The sequence below is a fragment of the Apium graveolens genome, chromosome 9, assembly GCF_009905375.1.
Source record: "Apium graveolens cultivar Ventura chromosome 9, ASM990537v1, whole genome shotgun sequence".
NCBI classification, from domain to species: Eukaryota; Viridiplantae; Streptophyta; class Magnoliopsida; order Apiales; family Apiaceae; genus Apium; species Apium graveolens.
In genome coordinates this window covers 46,987,290-47,001,527 of record NC_133655.1, presented here as the reverse complement: position 1 = coordinate 47,001,527, position 14,238 = coordinate 46,987,290, and the positions used below count along the sequence as shown (strand labels likewise).

General features: G+C 36.5%; 1 long non-coding RNA gene across 1 annotated transcript in view; it reads left to right on the top strand.

Moving 5' to 3' along the window:
• LOC141683452 (uncharacterized) overlaps positions 1-11,125 on the top strand; it is a 204,673-nt gene extending 193,548 nt beyond the window's left edge. The window contains exon 3 of the long non-coding RNA XR_012560303.1: positions 11,060-11,125. This is a non-coding gene — a long non-coding RNA (uncharacterized LOC141683452). The remainder of the gene's footprint in view (positions 1-11,059) is intronic.
• Positions 11,126-14,238: the final 3,113 nt, after the last annotated feature.

Sequence of the window (14,238 nt, the reverse complement as noted above, 5' to 3'; positions counted from 1 at the left end):
TCAAAACTGTGTTTCCACACGGAGCGGTGGAAATTTTTGAGAATGATTCGGACCAAGCATTCAAGGTTAACGGTCAGCGGTTGAAGCACTACTATGGGGACATGGCAAACCGAGAGGTGATTAGTGCCATTTTGTTGACTACGTGAGAAAGGTACGGAACGTCAAGCTAATGATGAAAAAGAAGCGCTGCGTGGGAGGCAACCCATGAATTATTGTTACAGGAACCCTTAGAAGTTAATAACCTATCCAAAAACACAAAAAAATCATAAAACAGGGGCTGAAAAAAAAAATTTCCAGAGACCCTCTGCGCGCCCGCGCAGCTATGCTGAGCGACCGCGCAGCTTTCTGCGCGCCCGCGCAGCTTTCTGCGCGCCCGCGCAGCTTTCTGCGCGCCCGCGCAGAAATGCTGAGCGGCCGCGTAGGGGTCGAGTTCCAGAAATTTTTTTACAGTTCAGAAAAAAAAAAAAAAAAACACAAAAACCCATTACAGCCCATAAACCCACGAATTCTTTTCCCATTACCCCATGATTTTATCCCTCAACCCCACTCCTAATCTAATTTAACCTACTCCACACCCTATATATACATACACATATCCTACATATCTCCCACAAACTTCATACACTTAAACCCTCTCATAAACATCAAAAATCAGTTCTTACACACTTTTAGTCACAAATCAATGGCACCCAAGAGAGCACGCACTATTGACAGCAGCATCACAGTTCCTACTGCTGATTCATCAAGGGGTACTGCTGCAAGGCCTCGGTTAACTGACAGAGCTGCGGAGGAGGAGTACACTAGGCTGTTGGGGAAGCCGATTCTGAAGGAGAGGGGGTTTTTACCATCAGGGAGGGATGGTGAGTTGTTGCCCATGATTGCAGAGAAGGGGTGGATAGCTTTTTGTGAGTCACCCGAAGCAGTACCGATGAGTGTTATTCGCGAGTTCTATGCGAACGCGAAGGCTGAAAAGAATGGGTTTTCTGTAGTTCGTGGGCTGACGGTTGATTATCATCCTGCGGCGATTCGCCGTGTGATTGGACAGCGAGAGAGGAAGCCCGAGGAGGAGAAATGGAATGAAAAGACTGCTGAGGATTTTGACTTGGATTTGATTTGTGCAACTCTCTATCGACCGGGCACAGTTTGGAACCGCAGTCCAGCCAATAATGAGTGTCGTCACTTTCCGGCGATCGCCATGAACAGGTATGCCCGTGCATGGAATGCATTTATATGTGCTAATATTTTGCCTTCTTCACATGCACACGAGGTCACAGTTGAGAGAGCACAGTTGTTGTGGGGAATTCTGAATGAAGAATACTATGTGGACCTTGGTGAGTTTATCTACCAAGGAATTCTGAAGTTTTTGAGGGGAGCAAAGCATATGAACATCCCTTATGCATCCACGGTTACAAAGCTATGCCGTGCAGTAGGAGTGAACTGGCCGGCTCATGAGCAGTTGCAGTTGCCAGCAGCTCCTATAGATTCTGGCACTCTGAATGGGATGCAGGAGTGGACCGGTGGTGAGCCTGAGGAGCATGGGCTGGGTTATCGTCTTCCAGGAGGGCGTCTAGCACGAGGTGCTACTATGGCCAGGCCAGGGCGTGGTGAGGCTAGTTCTTCGAGAGCTCAGGAGGGTGCTGGGATGGGTGATGCCCAGTATAGGAGGCTTTCACGGCGGATGGATGCCATGTATGAGACGCAGAGCAGGTTTGCTCAGGAGCTCACCCTTGCGTTAGGGACTGCTTTTCGAGGCCTTGGAGCTGATATCCAGTGGCCAGTTTTTGGTGAGGACTCTGCATACCCGCCGCCTGATACTCCACCCACTGAGGGTGATGATGATGATGACTCCGAGTAGGTATACCCTGTGTTCCTTTCTACTACCTTCACTGGGGACAGTGAAGATTTTAAGTTTGGGGGTGGTAGTTAAGGAATATTTTGTGTGTGTCATTTAGCTGCATATTCATGATAGTTAGTTCATATAGTTGCATAATTTTTGCCATATAGTTTTTTTATATAGCTTTATTTGTTTGTCATATCATATAGCTCATGCATATACCATGATCCCTTTTGCAATGATTTATCGACTGAATTGTGATATTGAGGCGAGTGTAGTGATAGCATTAAAGTGATATTAAGTTGTGTAGGTTGATATGCATGCTAGAAGCACTTGTATTTTCACTAAGTCTTAGAGAATGCTTAAGGACTAGATTGTTGTTATGATCTGATTATTTTCGAGGATGATCTATTTATTATGCTTAGAATTTGATAATAGGTTCTTAGTGGTAAAGGCATGAAAAAGAAAAAAAAATGGAGTAAAAATGGAATTTGTTGCTATTTGTGGCTAGGCGTCAAATGGCTAGTAGCCGGCTCGCATGTTATGCGAGTAGTCTAGGGTTGAGCAAGATGGAGCGAAACGCACTTGCTCAGAAGAAAAAAAAAAAATTTGCGTAATTGATCAAGAGTGGGCTCTTTGGTATTCGAGTTATTAAGTTCTTAGGGGACTTTGTGCCTAGTGACCTAAGGCTTTTAGAGTCTGGGATCCGCTAACCTAACGCTCGTTACATGGATACCATTGTATAAGTCTTTTGTGGACCTCACTCATTGCATGGTCAAATAAGCATTTGAGTTGTAAATAAAAAGCACGATTCCGTAGTAAGCTCCAGAGTTCTTGTAATGTTGTATATCACTTTGTGCCTAGAATTTTTATTCTTTGTATAATCGTAGGATTGCCTTGAGGATAGTCTAGTCATAGTGATTAGTCTAGTTCCAAAGCATATCTGTTAAGCATTTGCACACACCACGTTTCTGGCGGTATGTCCGTTTGCATGAGTTTCTTGATCTTTAGTGTCTAACTGCATTCGTTGAGACGTGACAATTTGGTTGGTTAATTGTAGTAAGGGGGATCGTTGCATTTTCATATAGATTGCATTCATGCATATTTTTATTTGTTTTTGAGTCTGTGACGCTTGAGGACAAGCATCGATTTAAGTTTGGGGGTGTGATAAGTGGCATTTTATACCACTTAGAACGTCTTAAAATGGCTTAAATTGGTGTCTTGAAATCAAGTATTTTATGTATTTGATGCGTTTTTCTAGTGTTTATGCATTTCAGGGTATTAGTTGCATTTCGGAGAAGGAATCATCAAGAATAAGCCTTGGCATGTGTTCACCATTGCGAGAGGAAAAGAACGGGCAGATTACGGCGAAGAAACGGAGCAAACCTGGAAATTTTCCAGTAGGGTCCTGCGCGCCCGCGCAGCAATGCTGAGCAGCCGCGCAGCAGCCTTGCGCGCCCGCGCAGAAATGCTGAGCGGCCGCGCAGGGTCGGGGAAAAAGATATATTATTTTAGACTTCTACTTCTGTTTGGCTTCCAACTTCTATGTAATATGAGTTTTATGGGACTATTATATAAGTAGATTTGAGACGTTTTTCACAGAGTATTAAGAGGAGATTATGTTTTAGATTGTGTTTTGCAAGAAGCGAAGGAGATAAGGAAGAAGACCGATTTAGCACACAGCAACGAAGAGGAAGCATATATTCTTGTGATTCTTGTTTCGTTGTAACGTTGGATGCTAGTTTTCTTGCTTTGACTTATTTACTCTTGTGACGTACTCTGTTTTAATATAATCAGTTTAGTTATTATTTTCTTGTGTTTGTTATCATGATTTCATATGAACCCATGATGGCGATAAGTTCTATTATGGGCTAATTGTGATCACGGGGTTGCAACGGATTTATTATGGAATTCTTTAGTTAATTGTTTAATACTTTAGTATGTGATGATTGCATGATATCTAGTATTGGTTGTGCGTATTCGTCTTATGTGCGTCGCGAACATATAAGATAGGGTGTTAATGTCTTGTGAAGCGACGGTGGATCTTGAGATTTAGAACTTGCCATGCTAGCATAGGTTCATGTACATTGTGCATGATTAGTGGGTAACTCTAACAGTTTTATTTGCCCTATGTAATCAAAAGGAATAACTTGTGCTTAAATCGTTGTGTTGTCAATTTCTGTAGACATATAGGAACTCAACATAATTGATGACTATTCAACTTCTATCTTAATTGTGGATGTTTGGTAGAATGGTATTAGTACAATGGAAGTTGGCTTTTATCAGTTTCATGTTATTCGATTAATATCATCACTGTCACATGCTAAAGGTAATAACAATGGCTATAGAAGGAAGTAATAATGAAGTTGTGATCTCATGAGTGTTTTATTATTGATAAATTGAAGTGTTAGTTAAGTGGTTAATTAAGTAGTTAATTATAGTCAATATTTAATCAACAATTTTAAGTGTTATCTTAACATTGAGAAGTAATCATACATTGGTGAGTGAGTTAAATTAGACAATAACTTAGTCTGAGTCTCTGAGGGAACGAACTAGAAAGTATTCTATATTACTTGCGAACGCGTATACTTGCGTGAATATTAGTGCGTGATTTCGCCCTAACAAACTACGCATAGTAAATGGTAAGCAAGTGATTGAATTAGATAGGCTTGACACGAGATCCATGCCTTGTATTTAATCGGGACATTGTAGGGTAGAAGGAGTTTATTGTACGTTAACTATTCACTGGATAGGTTCTTGGTATTCTAAGCAGTGAATTCATATTGTCCGGATAGTCGCGATATGCTGAGAAGTATCTCTCATGATGTAGAATAAATGTGATTAATTAATTAATCATATTTAATAAATTAGAGAATTTATATAAATAATGATAAACTAGTTTTATTATTATTTATTTCTACTACCGGCTTAATATTGAACCTAAAGGGTCACACCATAAAAAGAGAATGATTTAATGGTGGAGGAATTAATTAATAATGGCCGATAATTATTTATTTATGAAATAAATAATTAATTGGAAAATTTAATAATTGATTAAATGAGATTTAATTGATTATAAATTAATTAAGAAAAGTTCTTAATATTATTAATTAAAGGATTTAATTTTTGGAAATTAAATCAAGAGAGAGAATTATTTCTAAAGTGTTTAGAAAAAGGATTAATAATTAAAAGGTATTTTAATTATTAATGAGAATAATAAATGGGATAATAATAATATTATTTATGGGAAAATTTCAGTTGAAAATTTTGCCTATAAATACACTATTATAGACCCTATTTTATTCTAACCCACATCAAACCCGAAAACCCAAAAAGTTTGGAAAACCCAATTCTCTCCACCTTCTTCCTCCTCCTTAACATCGTTTTCTTGGTGGATACCGGTGGAGTGCTTCACACTTGAGGAGCAACTGCTAAGGATCTCTGATCGTTGTCTCCGAATTATTTTAAAGGTTATATTCGATCCCTCGAATTTTTATTCACGATTTATATGCTTTTATTTGGATTTTGTATGTGTAAAAGTGTTTTGCCATGACCCCGCTGCGTTAAAAATCCAACAAAGTTTACAAGGTGAAAGTTTTGATGGTAGAAAGCATAAGTAATTAGTTAGGAGGAGACCAAAGGAGATCCAGTAAAAATTAAAGTTACTATGAATAAAGAAATGCCAAAAGCCCCAACAAAAGTAAGAAGGGTTACCATGGGCTGGTTATTATCAAAAATTTATGCAAGATTTCTTGAAAGTCGCAATACCTTTGACGAAGCTAACCAGGAAAAGTAAGTTTTATAAAATGGAAAAGGGTGAACAAAGTTTTGCGGAGTTAAAGTAAAGAATGGTTACCGCACCTGCTTTATCACTTTGAAAGTATCAAGGAAATTTGGTAGTTATAATGATACTTCTCATATGGGAATAAGAGGTGTGTTGATGCAGTACAATAAAGTTATTGTATATGCATCCAGACAACTGAAACCTTATGAGCAGGAGAATCCTACTCATAATTTGGGACTAGCAGTAATAATATTCGATTTGAAAGATTGGGAAACATGATATGTATGGAGAAAAGTGTAAGATCTATATGGACCATAAGAGTTTGAAGTATGTATTCATGAGGAAAAGCAAATGTAGTGGCAAGCGATAAGCAAAAAGGAGAGAACGAAAATAGAAACTGCACCAGAAGAATTATCTATGGAATTTTAGAAGTTGGAATTGGAAGTCAGAGTTCATAATCCAAAAGGAGAAAGGATAGATAGTATGACTTTTCAGTCGAAGTTATTAAAGGAAAGATAAGGAGATGTCAAGAGAAGATAATGAATCACGATGTTAGCAGTTAGTAATAGGATATTTTAACGATCACGATATCCCCAGGTTTTCTTCCAGCACTTGGATGCTACAAGTAAAAGAATTAAGAAATGAGATCCTACAGGGAATGCACAATATAAAGTATTTGATTTACTGACAAAATGCGAAGATATACGAGAATTTATAGAAAAATAGTGATGACTAGGTACAAGAAGGAAATTTCAAAATGGATTAGGAAGTGTAGGATATGTCAAAGAATTAAGACGAAGTATCAGAGGCCTAGTGGACAAGGCAGACCAAAGAGTGGTTTTATAAGAAGCGAATCGTAAAATGTACCAGTAATGTTGATGGAGAAAAGGAATGAAATTATGAGATTATGTACTGATTATCGAGAGATGGACAAAACAGCAAATAAGAATAAGTGACCCCTATAAAGAATTAATTACTTACGAGACCTAATTCAAGAAGTATGTTATGTTTCGGGGATTAAATTAAGATCCGACCTGAGAACACATTAGAGATTACGATTAAAGTAAGTTATGAGCATTGCAAGCTCCGGTGATATTATGTGAAATAACAAGGGTATCAGTTGGCTATATGGAATTAAGGAACATGTTGTAAAAGGAGTACTCAGATAAAAGAATTATATCTATTGATAACATCTTCACCTATTCAGAGAATAAGAGTGTCGGTGTGAAATGCCCAAGGATTTTTCCCCAAAGGTTGAAAGGAAAGTAACTATACATTGAGTTTTCAAGTATGAAATTTTGACAGATGTTAACAAAAGATTCTGATTAATCTATTATCAACTACCTAAACAAAGTCATATGGTAACAGATGCCTTATGCAGAAAGAAAGGATTGGAGCTAATTAAGATCACCGATGAGTTAATAAACGAATTGGAAAGAGTGGAATATAAAATTCAAATACCTAAAGGTGATAATGAGTGAATATATGAGACTACTTTTCAGCCTTAACTGATAAAAACGAATAGGAGATGTTTAAATGTTTGGAAACCCAGTTGAAAATGAGCACCGCCTACCATACTTAAACGAAGGGTCAAAGTGCGATTCGGGAAAAATAAGATATGTTGAGAGGTTGAGTTTTAAGGAAAACTGGGATGATCATTTATCATCGATGTCAGCTTTAAAATGCCACTTACCAAGTCTTATATGGACGCAAGTGTAGGTCCCCACTTTATCAAAATAAAGTGAGAGAAAGGAAGTTGTCAAATCATAAGTTAATCCAGCACACCAAGGGCGTAATGATATTGATTGAAGCAGCTCGGAGTAGACAAAGGAAGAAGGCGGAATTGTATCAAGAGAGAGTATAAAAATATAGTTAAAGCGATAAGTATCTTATTTGAATTAAGCGAGTGATTAGGGGCCAATGGGCTCTTGTCCAAGTTTGTTCTGCATATAGTGATTGATCCAAATTCTTGATCATTAAAGGTGAGTTCTTGGAAATGATAGTATATCCATAGTAAGTACGTTTGAAATCCTTGAGTAGAAGAGTCTACATGGGAATTAGAGTCAGATATGCTTGACAAATATCCTCACTTGTGTAATTAGACCAGATTCTGAGGACAGAGTCTTTTTAAGGGGGTAAGGATATAACGACTCGTGTATTTTTGAAATATTTAAATATGTGATTATGGAGATTATTAAATAAATAAAATATGTGTATTGGTTTTGACCGCTATGTATTGTTTGATTATTATCTATGTGTGATTTATGGTGTACCGGGTTGTCCGCGTGATTAATTAATGAATTGTATGGAATTGTTTCACTTTTAAAAGTGGATTTAATGCAAATTTATTTGTATAAATATTTGAGTGTCTTTAAAATTGTATTTATGGTTTTATAATTACAATAATTATCGTTCAGATTTTATAAAATTGACAAATCAATATTTTATTAATTATTTATTTTTAAATGATTTTCTGATTGCTTTTACTTGTAAAATCCGTATTTAATTCTAGAATTTTTCAAAAAATATGAAACTCATATTTATTTAAGTTTAGAATATTCCGAGAATTTTAGAATTGTTTCAGAAATTTTTGAGATTAATTTCACTCGCACGTTGATTCATTTATTGGTTAAAAGCGGGTATAAATTGCATTTCAAAAATTATTTCAAAATTTCAAAATTCATGTTTTATTAACTTCGGGATATTTATAACATTTTATGACTACTTTCATGATTTTATGAATTTGTTTTAAGTGCAGCTTGGTTCATTAATTGTGAAATGCGGGTACGAGTTGCGTTTCAAAAATGTTTTAAAAATTATGAAAATTTTATTTTATTTAGTTTCGGGATTTTTATACAATTTTAAAACTGATTTGGTAAAATTCGGTTTATTTTTACCTGCGTAATGGTTCGTTAAAACGCGAAATGAGAGATAAAAATGTGGATTTAACGAGGATACGTATTAGCTTATGGACACGTGTTCAATTTTTACGACCTGCCAGGACACGTTTAAGCAGCAGGGGTATTGAAAAAAAATAAAATAATAATAAACCAACAGATACAACCTCCTTTGTTCTTGTATCCATTTCTCGGCTATTAGCTTTCTGAAAATCTCTCTTTTTCATCACTCTGATTCCTTTCCTTTTCTTATATTGCTCTAATTACCGCATTTCTTTTTCTTTTCGGTAAGTGCCGGATATTTCTTTCTTTTTACGGCGGGCTTTGTTGGTTCGCGATTGTGTCCAGTCCTGGGTCCTTGCTGATTGCGTGTATATACCTATCAGTGTGTATATATTTACAGTTGACTATTTTGGTTGCTACCTCTCGGAATTTCTGAGAGATGTGGTGGCCTAGTTCTTCAAATTGTTTCCTACTACTGTGTCTCTGTTGTGTTAATTCTCCGGCCACCGCGCGTATGTGCGCGTGGTGGTAGGGGTTTACTGCGATATTGTTTGGGTTTCCTGTTATGCTAGTGGTCCAAATACTTGTTCTGTAATTTTTAATTTAATTCGACAATATGATTATGATGTTGCTTCTGTGATGTTTCGAATTGTAAATTCAAAGTTTTGAATTATTTTGAAAATTTCAATCGGTGAAATTCGAGTCGAAAACCCGAAATAATCGGGTACCCGCGAATTTTACCGCCGTCGGCGATGAGCCCCAGCGAGCCGACGGTGGACGGTGATGAATTTATTCTGAGTCCTATTTTTATAGAATAAATAAAATGAGTCGTGTAATTAGTTTCCTATGGGAATGGTTGTGGAATTGTGAAAATTGGATTGTGATTTGTGTTATTGACGTCGATGATGTTTCGACGGGTAGTCCGATAAACAAAGGGAACGCTGTCCGATTTTCCGGAAATCGAACTACGGATATACGGGAGCGTATCCGAGGATTATAGGGACATCGAGCGAGTATAAGTAAATACATATACGTATGTTTTATACAAAACCTGATTATATATTGCGTTGAATGCTCGGTCCAAAACTCAGTAACCCTAATCTTGTAAAATGACGAGTATACGTATTTTCTGAAAATGAGCACCGAACCGATTTTCAAGAACGTGAACCCTAAATGATACGTGTATTATTATATGAAGTATGTTACGAGTCGGGTTTTGTTAACGTTCGGGTAGATTGTTAGCGAGGATATGTGAAGCATAATCGAATGTTTAAGTTAGGATGTTTCGACCTTGTAGGTTCTAGTCGGAATGCCCGAGAATTGGCATTGGACGAAAGATAGTTGGTGGTGAGTCAAAAAGCTCAGTAAGGTTCCAATAAAAGGACTTAAGTGTTAAGGTCGAATCCAGAGTGATCTAGTGGATAGATAATAAAGCCTGAGCAACAGTGTCGGCTCAGAGTCGATCAATAATAGTTGTAAAGCCATGTAAGGCAAGTACTTCTGAACTTTTCTTCAAGATATATCGCAAATATTTTCGAACTGTTTCATAACATGTCGCTATTATTCAAAATAACTCATGTTTTATATTGCAAGTTGTAATAACCCCAAAATTTTGAACTTTTTGTAACCCTTATGAATAGTGTTTTAGCTGAATGAGAAAACTTTTCATGCCACACTATGTAGGGGTTCTTTTATTGATCTTCTGGGATTTTATTAGTACTCTATATGGTATATAAGTATATGTAAAGATCGTCATAATCCAATTCCGAACACTTTGATTTTTCCCGGAAATCCACTAGATACGGAAAGAATTAAGTATAAGGTAATAGGATAAAAAGGATTTAAATTAAAGGATTATAAGAGAGGATCATAAAAGGATTATAATGTATTGAGAAAGATTAAGGAAACCCAAGTAATAAGATCCCGGGTATGATCCCTCAAACGATAAACGAAAACGAAAGTTAAGCGAACTGTATAACAGATCATCGGTCATTAGGAAAACAATTAGGAAGTTAATCAAAGAGATTAGAGCAGATGATGTCATCCAACCAATGAGAAGAGGACAAAGAGGGGAGGATGACGTCACATGATGACATAAGCATGACATAGGGAGGAAGGAGATGTGGTTGGTTTATAACCACACAATTTTTCATGGGTAAAAAGGTAATTAATCAAAAACAAAAGCTAGCAACCAAGCAAACAAATCAAAAAACAGAAAACTCTTCCATTTTCAAGAAGAGCTCTCGGCTTTTCTTCTTTTTCAAAGAAGAAAATTCCAAAATTCAAGATCCAAGCCTTGTTAATTAGTGAGGTAATTATTTAAGGTTCCTTGTACATAGATATGGATATGCTATAAGTTTAAGCTCCTAATTCCTTCACAATCTCTTCCAATAAATCAAGGAAGAAGATGGTGAATAGTAACCTTCAAGAAATAACTTTGGTTTTCTTGATGTTTTTTGAAAGTTCAAGGTAGCTTAAGCATAGATCAAGGCTTCCATGGGCATTCCAAGGATCTTTCATTGATTAAAAGCTTCAAGGAAGGTTACCAGACTCGTCCCGAGCCATTCGTAACCCCCAGTCGCTCAGGCAAGTTTTCTACCCGTTATAACTGTTGTTGTGATGTATATGTGTATATGCATGATCTTGCGATAAATGCATATTTGTTATTAGCAAATTCTTGCTATATATTGTAGCATGTGATATGGTACATATGCATTCCTGTTTCGTATTCTTTCCATATATATATGTTGGTTCAGTTGATAATACCTATGCTAGAGAATAGCGGTAATTTGCATATACCCTTAGTATAGGGACCCAAAGGTGAAAACATTTTCTAAAACCGGGAGTCGAGGATCCCGAGTAGATTTTATATATATATATTTATATATATATATATATATGGTTATAGTTTTCACAACTATTAATCGAATAAGGGTTATTCGATAACTTTATATTATTTATTGAATATTATTTCGAATATTCATTCGAGGGCTTATGACTCCTTTTATTTTATTAATTGAATATTATTTGAATATTAATTTGAGGATGTATGACTCCTTTATTTTATTTAATGAATATTATTTATAATATTCATTCGAGGTATTACGACTCCGCTTATTACTGAAATATATTCTTTATTTTATTAAAGAATAAGGTGTCAATAATCAAACTTATTTTCTTATTCAAATAAAGATAGTACTTTCATATAAGTATATCTTTGGTTATTTAATATCCATTTCAAGTATGAGTTTTAAAACTTCTACTTCGATTATTTTTATAAGGATTATCTTTATGAGAATATTATTTAAATAATAATATTCAGATATTTTCTAATATATCGGGACTGATTTATTTTAATTAATCAGCAGTACTCCAAACATTCTTAAAAATGTTTTCGAGTCTTCAAAATGATTTTTAAAGTTAGAGTGGACCCCAAAACTCATTTTTTTATATTTAAGATCTTCCTTTCAAAGGGGATTTAAATACTCGCTCAAAACCTGGGGGATCCAGCTCTGTGGTGCATTTTACATTCGCAACGTGGTTGCTGTTTTGAGAAAACAAATGAATTGATTACTTACCCAACGTTCGGGAAGTAAGCCCATCTAATTGAGTCGGTATAAGCGACAGGCCGGGGTACGGTCTATCAAAGTGTAAGTGGCTGGGTGGCAGTCCATCAACGCGTAAGAGGCCGGGTGGCGGTCCAGCACAAGGTCCTTATGTGGCCAGGGTGATGAGCGGTGGGGGATTCATCCATCTACTAGTAGAAAAGGTTACTTATTGGTATCTTTGCCTGATCAGCAAGATATCAGGTTTATGCCAAGGTTTTCTCCTTTCCAAATTCATTGGATATTGCAACTCTGTTTATAATTTTCATAACAGAGGTTTTCAAGGAGTGTATGAAATGTATATTTATATAGGTGTATATGTATATCGGGACTTAATGAAGTATCTCGTAACTTCATTATTTATAATGATGTTCAAAGATTGAATCTATTCAAATCTTGTCTTGTAGTCTCATCTATGTGATGAACTTTTGAAACTAATTATAACTTGAACGGTGGTAGTTCAAGTAGTATTTGGAAAAGATATAAGTATATTGGAGTATTTTGTAACTTCATCTTTTAAACTTATATCTAGCAAATGATTATCTTATGCATATCAAAGATTTTCAGAAAAACGTTGAGACAAGGGTAGATATATGAGATCACCTTGCAACGATATTTTTATACAGTTATAAACTGGAACTCTGTGTATATTATGCATGGAAGAGGACTTCCAAGATTTTGAAAAGTATATATGAATATATACTGAATATTTTGCGACTTCATCGTATTAAGATATCAAACTTGGTTCATTTCTTTTGACCAAGACTTTCATGAGTACTATGAGAAGGCTCATATAGTGTTAATCATTATATATATTATTTTGGTGGGCTTGCTGCTCACCCTTGATTTCTTCTTTCATCACACAACAACAGATAGAAAAGATGAACAGGACCAAGCTCCCAATTCGCGATCGGATAGGAAACGTTCCGCAGTTTCCTATAGGCGTTGATGTCGCTGTAGCTGAGGTAGGAACTACCAATAGGCTAGGCTTTGAACTTTTGATGTACCAGACTTATGTATCTTTATCAATTGTAATAATGGAAAAGAAATGTAAATCTATTCAGAAACCCTTTTAAGGTGTAATGGCATATAATTTTGGAATAAAATGACTCGTGTTACTTTTGGATATTCATCTCTGAGACTATAACTTGTGGTGTGTGTGTTTATTTTGGGGTCACAGTACAGAGTAGTTGATTGTTTATTAAGATTGGGTGTTATTAAGGGAAATGGAACTCGTGACAACCCTAATCCCCGACCCCGTATTTGGAGGTGTTACAGAAATGGTATCAGAGCCAAGTGTTATAAACCTCAGAGATGATGTGACGTTAAGATAATAAGTTCACTAAGATAATAAGAACTCTTGCCAAGTTCATAGTCGGGCTACCTAACGTAGTACTGACAGTTAAAACCCTTATGGGAACCCTTATAAATATCGTGATAGAAGCGTAACTCGTTATCGTATATGGTAGCGGGACTCCGAACCCTGAGGATGAGGAGCAACAGCGTGATGATGTTTTATTACTAATTGGAGATCGGATTGTGGATCCGATAGAGCGTCCTAACGCAGGACCAGATGATGTTCATATTGAGGATGTAGCGGTTGAGGATGTTGTTCTAGAAGGGATTGTGGCTGAGGAGGATTCCGTGGAGGATCCTGACAAGAATGAATAAAGGACCACTGAAGAATTAATGACCATGATTAGGGAAACTACCAGAGGTAGGATTAGCCGGTCACTACCGGAGGTTCGTTCAAGTTTGTAAAGATAGTAGCCCCTTTGACGCGGCTTACTCGAAAGACTAAGAAGTTTGAATGGACTGAGAAATACGAGAAAAGGTTTTAACAACTAAAGCAAAGGTTGGTGGCGGCCCCTATGTTGGCGTTGCCGGATTAAAAAGGAGATTTTGTGAATTGTAGTGACGCTTCGCATAAGGAATTGGGGTGCTTCTTATACAGCACAACAAGGTAATCGCGTACGCGTCAAGATAATTAAGGGAATATAAAGTTCGATATCCCCACCCATGAGCTTGGGCTCGTGGCAATACTTTTGCCCTAAAGATTAGAGGCACTACTTGTATGGAGAGAAGTGCGAGATTTACACAAGCCATAAGTGCTCT